This window comes from Pristiophorus japonicus, chromosome 3 (assembly GCF_044704955.1).
Source record: "Pristiophorus japonicus isolate sPriJap1 chromosome 3, sPriJap1.hap1, whole genome shotgun sequence".
NCBI lineage: Eukaryota > Metazoa > Chordata > Chondrichthyes > Pristiophoridae > Pristiophorus > Pristiophorus japonicus.
Genome location: NC_091979.1, coordinates 322,307,206 through 322,328,820, shown reverse-complemented (window position 1 = coordinate 322,328,820; position 21,615 = coordinate 322,307,206). Strand labels below are relative to the sequence as shown.

The 21,615-nt window shown below is 46.7% G+C and overlaps 1 long non-coding RNA gene across 2 annotated transcripts in view; it reads left to right on the top strand.

Moving 5' to 3' along the window:
- The window catches only part of LOC139260386 (uncharacterized), a 57,815-nt gene that overhangs the window by 26,806 nt on the left and 9,394 nt on the right, over positions 1-21,615 (top strand). For both annotated transcript variants that reach the window (XR_011592790.1, XR_011592791.1), the window contains exon 2: positions 20,650-20,799. This is a non-coding gene — a long non-coding RNA (uncharacterized lncRNA). The remainder of the gene's footprint in view (positions 1-20,649; positions 20,800-21,615) is intronic.

Genomic DNA, 21,615 nt, shown 5'->3' with positions numbered 1-21,615 from the left:
GTGCTGCCCCTTCAGCTTGGCCATTGCAGGCTGGTTTGAACATAGAAAATAGGTGCAGGAGTAGGCCATTTGGCTCTTCGAGCCTGCACCACCATTCAATAAGATCATGGCTGATCATTCACCTCCGTACCCCTTTTCTGCTTTCTCTCCATACCCCTTGATCCCTTTAGCTGTAAGGGCCATATCTAACTCCCCCTTGAATATTTCCAATGTACTGGCATCAACAACTCTCTGAGGCAGGGAATTTCACAGGTTAACAACACTCTGAGTGAAGAAGTTTCTCCTCATCTCAGTCCTAAATGGCTCACCCCATATCCTTAGACTATGTCCCCTGGTTCTGGACTTCCCCAACATCGGGAACATTATTCCTGCATCGAACCTGTCCAGTTGCGTCAGAATTTTATGTTTCTATGAGATCCCCTCTCATCCTTCTAAACTCCAGTGAATATAGGCCCAGTCGATCCAATCTTTCTTCATATGGCGGTTCTGCCATCCTGGGAATCAGACTGGTGAACCTTCACTGCACTCCCTCAATAGCAAGAACGTCCATCCTCAGATTAGGAGACCAAAACTGAACACAATATTCCAGGTGAGACCTCACTAAGGCCCTGTACAACTGCAGTAAGATCTCCCTGCTCCTATACTCAAATTCCCTAGCTATGAAGGCCAACATACCATTTGCCTTCTTCACCGCCTGCTGTACCTGCATGCCAGCTTTCAATGACTGATGTACCATGACACCCAGGTCTCGTTGCACCTCCCCTTATCCTAATTTGCCGCCATTCCGATAATATTCTGCCTTCGTGTTTTTGCCACCAAAGTGGATAATCTCTCATTTATCCACATTATACTGCATCTGCCATGCATTTGCCCACTCACCTAACCTGTCCAAGTCACCCTGCAGCCTCTTAGCATCCTCCTCACAGCTCACACCGCCACCCAACTTAGTGTCATCTGCAAACTTGGAGATATTACACTCAATTCCTTCATCTAAATTATTAATGTATATTGTAAAGAGCTGGGGTCCCAGCACTGAACCCTGTGGCACCCCACTAGTCACCGCCTGCCATTCTGAAAAGGACCTGTTTATCCTGACTCTCTGCTTCCTGTCTGCCAACCAGTTCTCTATCCACGTCAGTATATTACCCCCATATGCTTTAATTTTGCACACCAATCTCTTGTGTGGTACCTTTTCAAAAGCTTTTTGAAAGTCCAAATACACCACATCCACTGGTTCTCCCTTGTCCACTCTATCAGCTACATCTTCAAAAAATTCTAGAAGATTTGTCAAGCAGGATTTCCCTTTCATAAATCCATGCTGACTTGGACCGATCCTGTCACTGCTTTCCAAATGTGCTTCTATTTCATCTTTAATAATTGATTCCAACATTTTCCCCACTACTGATGTCAGGCTAACCGGTCTATAATTACCCATTTTCTCTCTCCCTCCTTTCTTAAAAAGTGGTGTTACATTAGCTATCCTTCAGTCCATAGGAACTGATCCAGAGTCGATAGACTGTTGGAAAATGCTCACCAATGCATCCACTATTTCTAGGGCTACTTCCTTAAGTATTCTGGGATGCAGACTGTCAGGCCCCGGGGATTTATCGGCCTTCAATCCCATCAATTTCCCTAACACAATTTCCCACCTAATAAGAATTTCCTTCAGTTCCTCCTTCTCACTAGACCCTCTGTCCCTTAATATTTCCGGAAGGTTATTTGTGTCATCCTTCATGAAGACAAAACCAAAGTATTTGTTTAACTGGCCCGCCATTTCTTTGTTCCCCATTGTAAATTCACCTGAATCTGACTGCAAGGGACCTACGTTTGTTTTCACTAATCTTTTTCTCTTCACATACCTATAGAAGCTTTTGCAGTCAGTTTTTATGTTCCCAGCAAGCTTCCTCTCATACTCTATTTTCCCCCTCCTAATTAAACCCTTTGTCCTCCTCTGCTGTTTTACAAAATTCTCCCAGTCCTCAGGTTTGCTGCTTTTTCTGGCCAATTTATATGCCTCTTCCTTGGATTTAACACTATCCTTAATTTCCCTTGTTAGCCACGGTTGAGCCACCTTCCCCGTTTTATTTTTACTCCAGACAGGGATGTACAATTGTTGAAGTTCATCCATGTGATTTTTAAATGTTTGCCATTGCCTATTCACTGTTAACCCTTGAAGTATCATTCACCAGTTTATTCTAGCCCATTCACGTCTCATACCATCGAAGTTACCTTTCCTTAAGTTCAGGATCCCAGTCTCTGAATTAACTGTGTCACTCTCCATCTTAATAAAGAATTCTACCATATTTTGGTCACTCTTCCCCAAGGGGCCTCGCACAACAAGATTGCTAATTAGTACTTTCTCATTACACATCACCCAGTCTAGGATGGCCAGTCTAGACATATTGGTCTAGAAAACTATCCCTAATACACTCCAGGAAATCCTCCTCCACCGCATTGCTGCCAGTTTGGTTAGCCCAATCAATATGTAGATTAAAGTTGCCCATGATAACTGCTGTACCTTTATTGCAACGGGGCCAACCTAACATGTTTTATGTTGTTACAGGACGTAAATTCGCAAAATTCGGAACTCGTAAAGCATGGTCCATTGTCACTAACAAGGACGTCGGGCAGGCCATGGGTGGCAATCATTGTCCGAAGGCTCTCTATTGTGGCGGTGGATGTGCTGGACGACATTATAACACATCCATTTACAATAAGCATCAATTACTGCTACATTTTTCCGAGAAAGGGACCCGCGTAGTCTATGTGGATGCGGGACCAGGGTTTGGAGGGCCAGGACCACAGACTCAGGGGGGCTTCCCTGGTTGCGTTGCTGAGTTGCGTGCACGTGTTGCACCGGCGTACGCACGACTCTCTCAGTCTGCGTCGATGCCGGGCCACCACACGTGCGATCTCGCAATGGCTTTCATCATTACAAGGCTGGGGTGTGTGCTATGGAGATCCTTGACGAATAAATCTCTGCCCTTCTTGGGCAGGACTACACGATTTCCCCACAAAATGCAGTCGGCCTGGACGGATAACTCGTCCTTGCGCCGGTGAAATGGCTTAAAATAGCCATGCATCTCTCCATACGTGGTTGCCCAGTTTCCACTTAATATACAGTTTTGTACCTGGGACAGCAGTGGGTCTTGGCTGGTCCAGTTTCTTATCTGGCGCGCCGTGACTGGTGACCCTTCGCCCTCAAAGGCTTCGACGGCCATGACCAGTTCCGCGGGCTGCTCCGTTTCACCCCCGGTGGTGACGAGCGGTGGTGGCTGAGCACATTTGCGCAGTTATCGGTGCCTGGTCTGTGGCGGATCGTGTAGTTATAAGTGGACAGTGGACAACGTTAATGCCCACCTCTGAATGCGAGCTGAGGCGTTGGTATTAATGCCTTTGCTCTGAGAATAACAACGTGAGCGGCTTGTAGTCGGTTTCTAGTTTGAACTGCTGGTCAAATAGGTACTGGTGCATCTTTTTTACTGCGTACACACAAGCTAGGGCCTCCTTTTCGACCTTGCTGTACCCCCTTTCAGCCTTAGAAAGGCTGTGGGACGCATAGGCTACAGGTTGGAGCTTACCCGACACATTCGCTTGCTGAAGCACACAGCCGATTCTGTAGGATGACGCATTTCACGCTAAAAAAAGATGCCTACAGGATCATACAGCGGCAATAGTTTGAGCACAATAAGTTTCTGGCCTTCTCGAAGACAGTTTCTTGATTTTTACCCCAGACCCAGTCATTACCCTTATGGAGCAGTACATGTATTGGTTCAAGCAAAGTGCTCAGCCCAGGCAGAAAGTTACCAAAGTAGTTCAGTAGTCCTAGGAACAAGCACAGCTCCGTCGTGTTGCATGGTCTCGGGGCCTTCTGGATCGCCTCCGTCTTGGAGTCTGAGGGTCTGATACCATCTGCTGCGATTCTCCTTCCCAGGAATTCCACCTCTGGTGCCAAGAAGACACATTTGGTTCGTTTCAATCTTAGACCTACTCGATTTAGTCAGCGTAGCACCTCTTCCAGGTTATGGAGGTGTTCATCGGTGTCGTGTCCGGTGATCAAGATGTCATCTTGGAAGACGACCGTTCCTGGGACAGATTTCAGCAGGCTCTCCATTTTTCATTGGAAGATCGTAGCCGCTAAACGGATCCCGAAGGGGCACCAGTTGTATACGAACAGCCCCTTGTGTGTGTTTATGCACGTCAGCTTCTTGGACGATTCCGCCAGCTCCTGGGTCATGTACGCCGAGGTGAGGTCCAATTTCGAAAACAGCTTTCCGCCCGACCGGGTCGCGAACAAATCCTCCGCCTTGGGTAGCGGGTACTGGTCCTGTAACGATACCAGTTTATGGTTACTTTATAATCTCCACAGATTCTAAGTGTTCCATCACTTTTAAGAACGGGGACAATGGAATTGGCCCAGTCATTAAATTCCACTGGCGATATGATGCCTTTGCGCTGAAGCCGATCTAGCTCGACTTCTACTTTCTCCCGCATCATGTAAGGGACCGCTCTGGCCTTGTGGTGAACGGGTCTCACGTCTGGGCTGAGGTGCATTGTCACCTTGGCCCCTGTGAAGCTGCCGATGCCAGGCTGGAACAGTGATGGAAACTTGTCTAAGACCTGCTCACACGTGGCTTTCTCCACCGACGATAATGCTTTTACATCGCCCCATTTCCGGTTAAAATTCCGTAGCCAGCTTCTGCCAAGCAGCATAGGCCCGTTACCGGGAACAATCCATAGTGGCAATTTATGCACAGAATCATCATACAGCACTTGAACCATTGCACTTCCGAGGACCGGGATAATCTCTTTGGTGTAGGTGTGCAGCTTCGCGTTGATCGGGCTCAGCTTGGGCCTGTGTGCTTTGTTTGCCCATAACTTTTCAAAGACCTTCTGGCTCATGATCGATTGGCTCGCACCCATGTTCAGTTCCATCGGTACAGGTATGCCGTTCAGTTTAACGTTCATTATAATCGGGGGACTCTTGTTGGTAAAGGTGTGCACTTCATGCACGTGGACCCCACGTACCTCTTCCTCCTCGGTCATCTCTGCGTGATCCTCAGGATCTACGCTCGACCTCCCATCCTCCGTATCGAGTTTACACATTCGTTGGAGGTGCCCCATTATTGAGCAACTCTTGCAGACATATTGTTTGAACCTGCACTGGTTTGCGCGCTGAGCCCCTCCACACTGCCAACAGCTTGCTGATGGACTTGCATTCACAGGTACTGATCTCTTCGCATTAGTCCATTGTTGTGGTGAGTGAGTCATCCCAGGTCGAGCAGAGGTCGCATTAGCCCAGCTGGGGGCACTTCTCCTGTCTGCCGACGAATTTAGCATATTCACGGTGTTTGGCCCCGGGTGATTCCGAAGTTGTGAGCAGAGTAGCTTTGTTTCTTCCTCTCTGGCCATGTATGCCTGAGCAATCAGGGTGGCTTTGGCTAGGTCCAAGTCTTCCTCCGCTAGCAATTTGCGGAAAATCCCTTCGTGCCCGATTCCCAAAACAAAGAAGTCTCAACATTTCTTCAAGAACTGTCCCGAACTTGCATGGCCCAGCGAGACGCCTTAGCTCAGTGATGAACGCTGCCATGTCTTGCCCTACCCTGCGCCGGTGGGTGTAGAAACGGTACCTCGCCATGAGCGCACTGTGTTTCGGCTTTAGGTGATTTCGAACTAGCTCGCACAGTTCTTCGTAACTTTTCTCAGCGAGTTTCATCGGGGCCAGTAGGTCCTTGATCAATGCGTATGTCCATGATCCGCAGACCGTGAGGAGGACAGCCCTGTGTTTGCTGGCATTCGCGTCTCCCTCTAAGTCTTTCACAACAAAGCATTGATCCAGTCGATCAATGAAGTCATCCTAGTCTTCCCCGACGGCAATATCGCTCGATGTAGTCAATGGTGGCCATAGCTGCTTGTTAGTATCCCATCCTCGTCGCCAGTTGATACATATGCTTATCACTACAATAATTCACACGTGGCCCATTGCTGGAGCTGATCACCTTGTGACCTTTAGGTTTAATGTAAACTCCAAAAGTGAAACCTGCAGGAGGAGCCTGCTTGAGATAGGGAGGCAGCACGAGGTGCAGTAATGTATGCCTTCCGGGCTATCCCCATCTGTTGGCTATTACATGTAATTACAAGATACAATGCATGGTACAGAGCATGCCTGCAAATACATCACAGCTTTCATCATTACTATGCCTGGGTGGGTTCTGTCTAGGCCGCGTATGAACGTTTCCCTGCCTTTCTTGGGAAAAACCACGCGATTACTGCACAAAAGACAGTCCGCCTGTATGGACATTTCGTCTTTACGCCGCTGGAACGGCTTGATCTCTTCATGCATCTCCGCTGGGATGCTGGACCAGCTCCCATGGAGGACACAGTTTTTTTTTTACAAGGGACAGTAAAGGATCCTGGCTGGTCCAGCTCCTGTTCTGGCGGGCCGTAATGTGTGACTTTTAGTTTTCAAATGCATCCATCACCAAGAGCAAGTCTGCAGGCTGTGCCATTTCCACCCCAATGGTGGGCAATTGTAGCTGACTGAGGGCGTCGTGTAGTTCTCTGTGCCTGGCCTGTGGCGAATTACATAGTTATGTGCAGTCAGCGTGAGCGGCCATCTTTGGATGCGAGCAGAGGCATTGGTATTGATACCTTCGCTCTCTGAGAATAGCGATATGAGCTTCTAGCTCGAACTTAAGCCCAAACAGATATTGATGCATTTTTTTTTACCCCGTAAACGCATGCCAAAGCTTCTTTTTCAATCATGCTGTAGGCCTTTTCGGCCTTGGTCAAGCTCCTGGATGCATAAGCGACCGTTTGCAATGATCATGATTCGTTTGCTTCTTGTAACACACACCCGACCCCATACGAAGACGCATCAAAAGCTAGCACTAAACGTTTACAAGGATCATACAGGACAAGCATTTTGTTGGAACATATCAGGTTTTGGGCTTTCTCAAAAGCTGTCTCTTGTGATTTTCCCCATACCCAGTCATCTCCCTTGTGTAGCAACACGTGTAGAGGTTCTAGCAAGGTGCTTAACCCAGACAGGAAATTACCAAAAGTAATTGAGGAGTCTCAGGAACGACCACAGCTCCGTTACATTCTGTAGTCTCACCGCATTCTTGATGGCCTCCGTCTTGGCGTCAGTGAGTCTGATGCCGTCTGCCGCGATTCTGCTCCCTAAGAACTCGACCTCTGGCACCAGGAAAACACACTTCGAGTGATTCAACCTGAGTCGCACACGATGTAGCTGACTTAGAACCTCTTCCAGGTTCTGCAAGTGTTCGATGTTGTCCCGACCTGTGATCAATATGTCCTGGAAAACCACGGTGTGCGGAACCGACTTGAGCAGACTGTCCATGTTCCTTTGAAAAATAGCCGCGGCCGATCGAATCCCAAACGGGCATCTATTGTAGATGAACAGACCTTTGTGGGTGTTGATGCAGGTGAGGCCTTTCGACAATTCCGCCAGCTCCTGCGTCATGTAGGCTGAGGTCAGCTTCAATTGGCGAACATCTTTCCCCCTGCCAGCGTCGCAAATAGGTCGTCTACCTTGGGTAGCGGGTACTGGTCCTGCAGCGAAAAACGGTTAATCGTTACTTTTATAGTCCCCACAAATTCTGACCATACCATTGCTCTTGAGAACCAGAACAATTGGACTGGCCCACTCGTTGAACTCCACCGGCGCGATGATGCCCTTACATTGCAACCTGTCCAGCTTGATCTCCACTTTCTCTTGCATCATGTATGGCACCGCCCGTGCCTTGTGGTGGATGGGTCGTGTACCGGGAATCAAGTAGATCTGCACCTTTGTCCCCAAGAAACTTGCGATGCCTGGCCCAAACAATGACGGAAACTTGCTCAGAAGCTGGACACATGAGGCGATGTCGACGGACGAAAGTGCTCGGAGGTCGTCCCAGTTCCAGCGGATTTTTCACAGCCAGCTTCTGCCGAATAGTGTGTGGCCATCTCCTGGTAAAATGCATAGTGGTAGTTCATGCACTGCTCCATCATAGGAGACTTTTACTGCTGCACTGCCAATTACAGGGATCAGCTCTTTCATGTAAGTTCTCAGCTTGGTGTGAATAGGGCTCAGCTTGGGCCTGTGTGCCTTGTTGCACCACAGCCTGTCAAAGGCCTTTTTGCTCATGATGGACTGACTTGCACCCGTGTCCAATTCCGTGGATACTGCAATTCTGTTCAGTTCAACTTTTAACATAATCGGTGGACATTTCGTGGTGAAGGTGTGTACCCCGTACATTTCTGCCTCCTTGGTTTGAGTCTCTAGTTCAGTTTGATCCGCCATGGATCGGTTTTCCTCTGCAACATAGTGGTTTGCAGGGTTTGCAGCTTGTCTGCGCATTTGCTAGAGGTGTCCCATTGTTCCACAGCCTTTGCACGCATAGTGTTTCAAATGGCATTGATGGGCTCGATGATCACCTCTGCAGCGCCAACAAGGTGTTAATTGCCTCACATTAATGCTTGATGGCAGATTCTGAGTCATCTGAGCTCGTGCAGCTGCAGGTGTGTACGTTCTGCCATATGCATTCCTGCCTGGAAATGATGTTACTTTGTGCACAGTACTTGCCAAAACATCTTTATGCTGCGAAATTTGTTTGGTGTTATCGCTGGTGGACATAAATGCCTGGGCTATCGTTATGGCTTTGCTCAGGTTCGGTGTTTCAACAGTCAATAGTTTGCGAAGGATAACCTCGTGGCCAATGCCAAGCACAAAAAAGTCTCTTAGCATTTGCTCCAGGAATCCATCGAATTCACAATGTCCTGCAAGGCGCCTTAGTTCGGCGACGTAGCTCGCCACTTCCTGGCCTTCAGACTGTTGACACGTGTAAAATCGATACCTTGTGATCAGAACGCTCTCCTTCAGATTTAGGTGCTCCCGGACCATCGTATACACAGTTCTTCATATGATTTGATTGTTGGTTTCACCGGAGCAAGAAGATTCTTCATGAGGCCATAGGTTGTTGCCCCGCCGACGGTGAGGAGGATCGCCCTTCGTTTGGCAGCGTTCACACTCCCTTCCAGTTCGTTGGCCACAAAGTATTGCTTGAGTCGCTCCACGAAGGCCTCCCAATCATCCCCTTCTGAGAATTTCTCCAGGATACCAAGAGTTCTCTGCATTTTCACGTGATGGTTCGTTATCTCGTCGCCAGTTCTTCTGTCCAGAATAAAGCAATGTGACTGAGTACTGTAGATGTGAGTAAGTGTGACCTTAGTCTCTTTATTCTAACTCCAGAGTGCTGGTACAGCATGAGAGACCTGCTTATATATAGTGCTCCCAAGGGATGCTGGGATCCCTTGTGACTCCAACAGATATGCCCTCTGGTGGCTGTACAATGCTGGTTACATAGGGTTGCATACGTAACACAAACCATCAAGCAAAGCTTGAAACGCATGGCGGGAAGGCTCCCTGCAGACCCGCCTGTCCCGAGTCCTGCTCAGCTACCGCACCAGACCTCACTCGCTGACCGGGGTTCCCCCAGGCGAGCTGCTCATGAAAAGGGCGCTCAAAACAAGGCTCTCTCTCGTCCACCCTGATCTCCATGATCATGTCGAGGGCAGGTGGCATCAACAAAGCATGTACCATGATCGCGCAAATTTGTCGCGCGATATTGAAATCAATGACCCTGTATTTGTACTCAACTATGGCCATGGTCACAAATGGCTTGCTGGTACAGTCATAGCCAAAGAAGGGAGTCGGGTGTTTCAGGTCAAACTCGCAAATGGACTAACTTGCAGAAAGCATTTGGACCAAACTAAATGCTGCGATTCACATAGGGCCTGAAGAGGACACCACCAACTTCGACCCTCTGACACACACACACAAGTGGCAACCGACATCACGGTTGACCACGAAGCTGAACTCATCATCCCCAGCAGCCCAGCAAGGCCAGCTGCTCAGCAGCCCAGCGAAGGCCCAACCAACTCACCTGCACCTGCAATCGCACCGAGACGATCGACTCGGGAGCGAAAAGCCCCAGCTCGTCTCACCCTGTAAATAAATGTACTATTGACTTTGGGAGGGAGTGATGTTATGTATGCAACCATGTAACCAGCATTTTACCGCCACCATCCCTTGGGAGCGCTGTATATAAGCAGGCCTCCCATGCTGTACCAGCACTCTGGAGTTAGAATAAAGAGACTAAGGTCACACTTACTCACGTCTACAGTACTCAGTCACATTACTTTATTCTGGACATAACAGGAATAAAATCATATCACAGGAAAATATCTACATGCTGCCTGTGAATTTCTCTTCATTGGTTTCAATGAACAGATTATTGTAGGCAGTGTGTCTGTCATTTTCCTATATGCTCTGACTATGTGCAAGGCCTTGCAAAATTTACCTTTGAAAATAATCTTTAAAAATACCAACCATCCCAGCTTTTTAAATCAACCATAATTCAAACAGTGAAGACAGAATGAAAGATTGTGCAGTGTCCTACCACCTTGGCTCTTCATTTCTTCTCTTTTGTTTGAATCTTACTCTGACTCACTGATCTGGCTCGATTATCTGTACTCCCCTTTCCTTTGAGTTCATCACTTTTTGTTGACTTCTGTCACCTCTTCTCACTCCCATTTGCTATCCTGGATGACCATGTTTTTCCCATTGCACCCTGCCTACCTCAACAAAAAGCTCTCAGGATTTGCCTTTCAGTAATCCAACACCCACAATCTCCCTCTCCAATGCTCCCACACTCCAGCACCATCATTTAAGTAACCCAAGAAAACCCTCTCGCCCTACCCACGCCCTCACACATGTCACCATCACTTTCCACTGCTCCCACATCCTCAGACCACCTTCTCAGCACTAACACTAATAAATAGATTTCATTATCCCTCTTGCTTACTTCTGCACACCGCCTAACTATCTGCAACTTGGCACATCTTCCTTAAAACCTTGCTGTAGATTTTGGACTTTATAATATCTAACATAATATTAATTGCACAGCTAAACAAAGATATAATTGCAATTGAGGCCACTGATTTACAATTCCCACAAAAATGCAGCAATAATCACATAACTTGAACCCAAGAATACTGCTACCACTCCTATAATACTTGGTGATAAAAATGCAATTTCATTGAATCAATCAGTGAAAATCAGTTGCCCTACAAATACATTATATATTTTATAACATTAAACAAAATATTCAGTGATTCAATGTGAACAATACCACAGGAAATCCACTTAATTTATAAAAATCTTCAACATGAGCTATATATTTATGAAAAAGAGTGATTAATGACAGCCTTTGTCAGATCCAAGACTGGATGCAGCTGCAGAAACCACACTTACTAAAAGCTTAACAGCAGTTGCGATCTGGTTCAAATTATATCAAAAAGCATAGGGCTAGATTTTCCACTTTTATTGCACTCTTAACACCCACTTAACGTCCATTTTACCGCTGAAATGACGTATAACGCCCATACATCGCCCATTTAGCCACAAAATGGAAACTGACGGGCATTTTTCAGAAACTTATCGGCGAGCGTTACTTTCCCCATGTGCGTAACGCCGGGAAAAAATAATACCACCCGCCCACTTTTTTGGGGTGGAATCATCAGAATGGGCAAAATCAACGCCCATAATATCGGCCAGTGTTAGTTTCCGCACGGAATTAACGCCGAGATTCAATACTACCGCCTGCCCACTTTTTTTTTGTGGTATAGATCATATTTGTCAAAACTAGCAGCCATGAGATGGCCCAGCGTCACTTTCCCTACCTCGCACACATATCACTCACAATATCGCTCGCCCCAAAAAACGTCCAGAAAAAGTGGAACTAACCGAAACTAAGCACAGCGTTATGGACGCCATGATCTACATCACATATCACATCCTTTAAAAGGCTGCTATGCTTCAACCTCGGGGAGTTCGGATGTACTCTGGAGGTTGTTGGAGTTGATGTGAACATCTGTACAAACAGCTTGACCATACTGTGACCGATTGGAATTTAATAGGCGTTTTTGTCGGGCCATTCATTGTTTGTGACAAGTTCATGGCACCATGAGTGGCTCTGCTGCACAGGAGGGCAGGAAAAAGAGTGGGAGAGCTATAGTGATAGGGGATTCTATTGTAAGGGGAATAGATAGGCGTTGCTGCGGCCACAATCGAGACTCCAGGATGGTATGTTGCCTCCCTGGTGCAAGGGACAAGGATGTCTCGGAGCGGCTGCAGGACATTTTGGAGGGGGAGGGTGAACAGCCAGTTGTCGTGCATATAGGTACCAACGATATAGGTAAAAAATGGGATGAGGTCCTACAAGCTGAATTTGGGGAGCTCTGAGTTAAATTAAAAAGCAGGACCTCAATGGTAGTAATCTCGGGATTGCGACCAGTGCCATGTGCTAGTCAGAGTAGAAATAGCAGGATAGCTCAGATGAATACGTGGCTTGAAGAGTGGTACAGGGGGGAAGGATTCAAATTCCTGGGACATTGGAACCGGTTCTGGGGGAGATGGGACCAGTACAAACCGGACGGTCTGCACCTGGGCAGGACCAGAACCAATGTCCGAGGGGGAGTGTTTGCTAGTGCTGTTGGGGAGGGGTTAAACTAATATGACAGGGGAATGGGAACCGATGCAGGGAGACAGAGGGAAGTAGAATTGGGGTAGAAGCAAAAGATAGAAAGAAGAAAAGTAAAAGTGGAGGGCAGAGATCTCAAGGCAAAAATCAAAAAGGGCCACATTACAGCAAAATTCTAAAGGTGCAAAGTGTGTTAAAAAGATAAGCCTGAAGGCTCTGTGCTTCAATGCGAGGAATATTCGTAATAAGGTGGACGAATTAACCGCGCAGGCAGCTATTAACGAACATTATATAATTGGGATTACGGAGACATGGCTCCAGGGTGACCAAGGCTGGGAACTCAACATTCAGGGGTATTCAACATTCAGGAAGGATAGAAAGGAAAGGAGGTGGGGTAGCGTTGCTGGTTAAAGTGGAAATTAATGCAATAGTAAGGAAGGACATTAGCTTGGATGATGTGGAATCTGTATGGGTGGAGCTGCGGAATACCAAAGGGCAGAAAATGCTAGTGGGAGTTGTGTACAGACCACCAAACAGTAGTAGTAAGGTTGGGGACAGCATCAAACAAGAAATTAGGGATGCATGCAATAAAGCTACAGCAGTTATCATGGGCGACTTTAATCTACATAAAGATTGGGCTAACCAAACTGGTAGCAATACGGTGGAGGAGGATTTCCTGGAGTGTATTAGGGATGGTTTTTTAGACCAATATGTCGAGGAACCAACTAGAGGGCTGGTCATCCTAGACTGGGTGATGTGTAATGAGAAAGGACCAATTAGTAATCTTGTTGGGGAAAAGTGACAATAATATGGTTGAATTCTTTATTGAGATGGAGAGTAACACAGTTAATTCAGAGACTAGGGTCCTGAACTTAAGGAAAGATAACTTTGATGGTATAAGACATGAATTGGCTAGAATAGACTGGCGAATGATATTTAAAGGATTGATAAGCAATGGCAAACAGTTAAAGATCACATGGATGAACTTCAATAATTGTACATCCCTGTCTGGAGTAAAAATAAAACGGGGAAGGTGGCTCAACCGTGGCTAACAAGGGAAATTAAGGATAGTGTTAAATCCAAGGAAGAGGCATATAAATTGGCCAGAAAAAGCAGCAAACCTGAGGACTGGGAGAAATTTAGAATTCAGCAGAGGAGGACAAAGGGTTTAATTAGGAGGGAGAAAATAGAGTATGAGAGGAAGCTTGCTGGGAACATAAAAACTGACTGCAAAAGCTTCTATAGATATGTGAAGAGAAAAAGATTAGTGAAGACAAACGTAGGTCCCTTGCAGTCAGAATCAGGTGAATTTATAATGGGGAACAAAGAAATGGCAGACCAATTGAACAAATACTTTGGTTCTGTCTTCACGAAGGAAGACACAAATAACCTTCCGGAAATACTTGGGGACCGAGGGTCTAGTGAGAAGGAGGAACTAAATGAAATCCTTATTAGTCAGGAAATTGTGTTGGGGAAATTGATGGGATTGAAGGCCGATAAATCCCTAAGCGCCTGATAGTCTGCATCCCAGAGTACTTAAGGAAGTGGCCCTAGAAATACTGAATGCATTGGTGATCATTTTTCAATTGTCTATCGACTCTGGATCAGTTCCTATGGACTGGAGGGTAGCTAATGTAACACCACTTTTTAAAAAAGGAGGGAGAGAGAAAACGGGGAATTATAGACCGATTAACCAGACATCAGTAGTGGGGAAAATGTTGGTATCAAATATTAAGGATGAAATAGCAGCGCAGTTGGAAAGCAGTGACAGGATCGGTCCAAGTCAGTATGGATTTATGAAAGGGGAAATGATGCTTGACAAATCTTCTCGAATTTTTTGAGGATGTAACCACTAGAGTGGACAAGGGAGAACCAGTGGATGTGGTGTATTTGGACTTTCAAAAGGCTTTTGACAAGGTTCCACACAAGAGATTGATGTGCAAAATTAAAACATATGGTATTGACATGGATACAGAACTGGTTGACAGACAGGAAGCAGAGAGTCGGGATAAATGGGTCCTTTTCAGAATGGCAGGCAGTGACTAGTGGGATGCTGCAGGGCTCAATGCTGGGACCCCAGATATTTACAATATACATCAATGATTTAGATGAAGGGATTGAGTGTATATCTCCAAGTTTGCAGATGACACTAAGCTGGGTGGCAGTGTGAGCTGTGAGGAGAATGCTAAGAGGCTGCAGGGTGACTTGGACAGATTAGGTGAGTGGGCAAATGCATGGCAGATGCAGCATAATGTGGATAAATGTGAGATTATCCACTATGGTGGCAAAAACATGAAGGCAGAATATTATCTGAATGGCGTCAGATTAGGAAAAGGGGAGGTACAACAAGACCTGGGTGTCATGGTACATCAGTCATTGACAGTTGGCATGCAGGTACAGCAGGCAGTGAAGGCGGCAAATGGTATGTTGGCCTTCATAGCTGGGGGATTTGAGTATAGGAGCAGGGAGGTCTTACTGCAGTTGTACAGGGCCTTGGTGAGGCCCCACCTAGAATATTGTGTTCAGTTTTGGTCTCCTAATCTGAGGAAAGACGTTCTTGCTATTGAGGGAGTGCAGCGAAGGTTCACCAGACTGATTCCCGGGATGGGAGGACTGACATATGAGGAGAGACTGGATCGACTGGGCCTGTATTCACTGGAGTTTAGAAGAATAAGAGGGGATCTCTTGAAACATGTAAAATTCTGACGGTACGGGACAGGTTAGATGCGGGAAGAATGTTCCCAATGTTGGGGAAGGCCAGAACCGGGGGTTACAGTCTAAGGATAAGGGGGAAGCCATTTAGGACCAAGATGAGGAGAAACGTCTTCACTCAGTGAGTTTTTAACCTGTGGAATTCTCTACCACAGAAAGTTGTTGATGCCAGTTCATTAGATATATTCAAGAGGAAGTTAAATATAGCCCTTACGGCTAAAGGGATCAAGGGGTATGGAGAGAAAGCAGGAAAGGGATACTGAGGTGAACGATCAGCCATGATCTTATTGAATGGTGGTGCAAGCTCGAAGGGCCGAATGGCCTACTCCTGCACCTATTTTCTATGTTTCTATGTGACCAATCGGTGGAAAACAGAGAACTATTGCAATGGGGCCTGTCCTTTCGCACCCATTTTTGATGACCAATCACATGCTGCAGACTCGAGATGGCCGAAGGAATGCTCCACAGCGTTATGTGCCCAATGTAAGACATGCCAGACTGATGAGGAGGACCAGACGTTACACTCCCCGCAACTTGCCCGACACCACCTGCCTTCGGAGACTGCACTTCCACAAGGAGGTTATCACTGAGGTATGCCAGCTCATCAGGGAAGAACTGCAGCCTGCCAGCACCATCAGTACTGCACTGACCGTCGAGGTCAAAGTCACCACGGCACTGTCGTTCTATGCCTCGGGTTCTTTTCAGGCCTCAGCTGGCGACATTTGTGGTCTGTCTCAGCATGTCACACATTGCTGCATTAGACAGGTCACTGAAGCCCTATACGCACACAGGAGGGACTTGATCAGCTTCCCTTTGACCAGGGAGGCACAGAGTGAGAGGGCTCTAGGATTCTCTAGAATTGCAAACTTCCCCAAGGTGCAGGAAGCAATAGACTGTACGCACATCGCGATGCGGGCACCTTTTCAAGATGCTGAGGTTTTCAGGAATCGCAAGGATTCCACTCCCTGAATGTCCAACTCGACCAATAGCAAATTATACTGGCAGTGAATGCTCAATTTCCGGGCAGCATCCATGATGCTCACATCCTGCGTGAGAGCATTGTATCTGACTTGTTTAACAATCAGTCACAAGGTCAATGTTGGATGCTTGGTGACAAAGGATATAGTCTCGCCACCTTGCTGATGACACCCCTGCGTGACACCCACACCGAAGCCGAGAGGTGATACAACGAGAGCCACAGAGCCACTCGCAATATCGTGGAGAAAACCATTGGAGTGCTGAAGCAGCGCTTTAGATGCCTGGACCACTCGGGAGGCGAGCTCCAATACCACCCTGAGGAGGTAGCCCAATTCATGGTGGTGTGCTCCATGCTGCACAACTTGGCTATCAGGAGGGGACAAGAATTGCCTGATGAGTCTGACAGTCCACCTCACCAGAGAGAGGAAGAGGAGGACGAGGAGGCGGACGCTGACATCAGCCCAAACAATCAGGCTGACACTGAAGCCATGCCCCCCACCTCCCTGTTGGCCGCATGTAAGGGCCCGTGGTGGCATGATAGCTGCAAGAGCCTTATGTCAGGAGCTCATCAATGATCGCTTTGTCTGAAGGAACGTTGGTGGTATTTACAAAACTGACACACTGCTGGGGGTGTGCAGGTCATACATCAGTGGTGGGCATCACCTTGGTGACTGTTAAAGTTTAGGTTGATTGAAGTTAAGTGTCATTATACCCTTTGATGTTAAGGAATCACCAACGTGTAACGATGCAGCTATCTGAGCCAATGCGCAACAAGGTTTTGTTAAATAAAAAACATTTAAACTGAGTATTTCTGTAAAAACCAACCCTCTCCCCCCTGCTTCTCCTCCCCACCTCTACCCCTTCCCCTTCCCCTCCTGACTCCAAGCCACCTGGCTGAGGAGCTTCTCAGGCGATGCTTCAATGGGTAGGGCGGGGGGGCGTGGGATGACGGCCGAACCGCTGCTTGGACGGATATGGGAGAGGACGGTCCTGAGGTGGGAATGTGCTCCGAGCCAGAAGCAATATGTTGCTGCTGGCTCTCATGTGTCATTGGCAATAGGGGTGCGGCACCTTGGGGTGCAGTGCCAGGTTCCGGGACCACTGGGAGCCCTCTGCCACCAGTGTTCCTGGCTACCAGCTGCAGAGCTTCCCCCATCCCTTCCATGTTATATATTATTTGTTGGACAAAAACCCAGTGCCAACCACGTTCTTGGTGCTTAGTAAGCTTTTTGCTGCTGGTGAATCTCCCTCGTGCCTCCCACAACAGCCAGACAAGCCCACACCACACCCACACACGCCTTCAGTCCCTCTGAGCTCCCTCTCTCTCTGTCTCCTCTTCTGCGCATGTCATGATGACCCTTGACCTGAATCGCGGGAATCGAGTGCTGCCATGCCGTTGCTATGGACAGCAACACTTTATGGCAGAAGGTCAGCGAGATTTAACGCTACCGCCCATTTCATATCGCTCGCGGTAACGCCCAATTTCAAAAATGGAGACTTGGTGGTTTGAAAATAGGCGACAAGCCGGCGATCTGAAAACCCACTTTCACCGCCCACGCCGGAAATAACGCCCATTTTTGGGCGATCTGCGCAAAAGTGTAAAATCTAGCCCATAGCTTTAGAGTATTTCAACCTCTGCTCAAACTAAACTACCCATTTTATTTCTAATTTACTCTTGTTATTGAATGACATCTGATGTTTAGAACAGTTTAAACGACCGCTCCATGTTACTCTTTTAGAAGTGTAGATAACAGTGTGATATAGCAGAGCTAACATTTCATAAATCATGCACAAACAGCATATCAGTCATACTTAATGACAGTCTTAATACGTTTGCTAAATTTGTATTTATATTTATGCTACGTGTAGACAGAGTTTATTATAGGGGGAGGCTCTCAGTGAACTGGAGGGAGGGGATCCTGTGACCGGGTGGGTGGGGAGGGAGGGGTGGGAGCACTGTAACTATGGTGTCTGCATTACTGTAACCTGCCATTAGTGACTATTCATACACTTCTCTGTTACTCTCGCTCTATTACTGTGTCACTGTGACTGCATTACTGTACTCTCTTACTCCACTGTTACTAACAGTAATACTATGTCACTATTACTGTGACTTTGTGACTATTACTGTGACTATTAATGACAGCTGTGACTCATTGGTAGCACACTCGTCTCTGAGTCAGAAGGTTGTGGGTTCAAGTCCCACTCCAGAGACTTGAGCACGACAATCTAGGCTGACACATTAGTGCAGTACCGAGCGAGTGCTACACTATCGGAGGTGCCGTCTTTCGGATGAGATATTAAACCGAGGCCCTGTCTGCCCTCTCAGGTGGACATGAACGATCCCATGACACTATTTTGAAGAAGAGCAAGGGAGATATCCCCAGTGTCCTGGCTAATATTTATCCATCAATCAACATAACTAAAACAGATTGTCTGGCCATTATCATATTGCTGTTTGTGGGAGCTTGCTGTGCGCAAATTGGCTGCCACATTTCCTACATTACAACACTGACTCCATTTCAAAAGTACTTCATTGGCTGTAAAGCACTTTGGGACGTCCTGAGGTTGTGAAAGGCACGATATAAATGCAAGCCTTTTCTTTCGAAAAATATTCAAATTCATGTTATTTTGGCTTTTTACTTGGAACAGTTGCCGAGAACTGAATTGCCAAATTATCACATGGCCAAAGGGCAAAATATTGTAATTGGCTCAAATAATCTGTTACATTCCCAATCAAATAGCAAAAACTACCATTGGGGAATGAATTACCAGAAGAAAACAGAGCAAATTAATTGCTCAATTTTTGGTACCCACCCTCGGGGTGGGGGTTCGGACCACCCCCACCCCTCGGGATCGAAACTCACCCCGGGGTCAGTGACTGGACGCCCCCCCCGAGGATCGGATCCCACCCCTCCTCCCCATGGGCTTGAAATCCCACCCCCCCCAGGCTTGGAAATTTCCCCCTGGATCCAGGACCTACCTGTTGCTGCGGTGCCCTGTCCAGCCAGCGTCCCCGCCTGAATGGAACCCCATCTGTCAATCAGGCTGGCTTCCAGGCAGGAAACCCGCCCATGACGTCACAAGCACGCTGAGGGCCGGAAATGGGGAAAATCCAGTCCAAATAGTTCAATTGATCACCATTTGATAGAGGCTAAGCCATTTCATAAAAGCTCTGAGTTAATGCTGTTTGTTTTTTTGTGTCACTGAGAGGATTGGGGGAGGGGACTATGTTTGACTGGGCCAGAAGGCAATGGACCGGATTTTGCGGTGGTAATAACGGCGAAACTGTCAGCGTTCGCCGTCATTACCCCTCTGAAGCTGACAGCAACTTCAGGATTTAGTGCATGCGCAGATAAACGCAGAGTTCCAGAAGTTGCAGTCAGTCATTCCCTGTTCCATCACAGATTGGGCTGTGGAACTCCCCAGAGCAGGCAATCAACTGAAATCACACTGCAGGACAAAACGTTCCCCAATACACTGGAATATTGCTGTTAACCCTCACCTCCCCACCCCCTTTCCCCCCGCCCCCCTCCCCAATCCCAAAAATGTTAAGCCTTGTTGAAAGAGATTATTTAACAGTGTTTATAACTCCGTATTGACTGCTGAACAACCCTGAATACTAATGTTATATTTATGGAAGGTCAAAGTTTGCCATTAATATGATTAAGAATTACAATGGCCCAGATTGTTTTTTAAAATGCTATATATATTTTTTTACATTTTGTTTATGATTTTTCAGCTTCTACCCGTATGTGTATGTACAAATCTTTATTTCACTCTCTGTAAAATTTATAACTATTAAATTAGAATCTGTGCATTTTACTTCCTGGTTTGCTATCTGTGAGAATTCTTCAAAGTGATTGACTGCTTATCTTGCTTGATGACGTCACTCTTGTTGGACGCTGGAAATTTGCTTAATTTGGCACCAGATTCAGCTGTGGCTCAGTTGATAGCATCAGATACCTCTGAGTCAGAAAGTTGTGGGTTCAAGTCCCACTCCAGAAACTTGAGCACAGAAATCTGGGCTGACCCTCCAGGCCAGTACTGAGGGAATGCTGCACTGTCGGAGGTGCCGTCTTTCAGATGAGAAGTTAAACTGAGGCTCAATCTGCCCTCGCAGGAGGACGTAAAAGATCCTATGGCACTATTTCCAAGAAGAGCAGGGGAGTTATCCCTGGTGTCGTAGCTAATATTTATCCCTCAATCAGCATAACTAAAAACAGATTATCTGGTCATTATTACATTGCTGTTTGTGGGAGTTTGCTGTGTGCAAATTAGCTGCTGCATTTTCTACATTACAACAGTAACTACTCTTCAAAAGTACTTAATTGGCTGTAAAGTGCTTTGGGACGTCCAGTGGTCATGTAAAGTGCTATATAAATGCAAGCCTTTGATTTCTTTCTTTCAGATTCAAACAAAGGTCAGGAGCGTTGAATTTTTCTGCGGGCAGTTTTCTCCGAGGTCAGCAGCAAGCACCGTCGCTTCGCCGCTGTCCGAAAATTCCAAGCCGATGTTTATGAGGAGCTTTGAGTGGAGTCAGTCAGTCAGCCAGGCCTAGGTAACTGATGATCTTTTCTGCTGCTGGTCACTGGAAACTCTACAGTGGGAAGTTCCCTTGGTACAGTGCTATACTGATGGCAGCATCAGCAGAACAATAAAATAACAAGGAATTAGAGTTTTTTGGGGCAGTGAAGAACAAAGAACAATACTTGTATTTTAAACTAGACTTGTAAAGTGCTTGGTAAATAGTAATATGAATATTATAATCTGTGAAACGCTGCATCTTTCAAGATCAGTATTGGTGAATTGCTGGAGTGTTTTAAAAATTTAATTCTTGGGATACGGCATCGCTAGCAAGTCCAGCATTCATTGTCAATTCCTCGCTGTCATTGAGAAGGTAAGGGTGGGCCTTTTTCTGGAAGCCCTGTAATCCATGTGTTGAAGGTACTCCCACAATGCTTTTAGGGAGGGAGATCCAGGATCTTGACCCAGCGATAGTTTAGGCTGCAGTTGGCCTGTTAATCTCACAGGACTGCTTGTGAACAACACCATGGAAGATCTAGCAGATTTTAGATGATTTTTCACGTGACCCGTGGGCAATTACCATTCTTGTACTATGTTATTTCCACCCTGCTCTGTCTCTTCTGCACTATGTATGAGATTGAAAAATACCAACATCAGGACAAACCCACATCTCACCATTCCATGGTACAGTGTGCGTAGTAATGTACCAAATCCATGCGCCAGCAAGGCTTCCTGAAAATATACCATTTCTTTATTTTGTGCAAAACGCACTCATCAGTTGTCTTTTAAATTACTCTGGACTGGATTTTCGGGGCCCAAGTTTCCACATGATTTGCGCCTGATTTTTAGG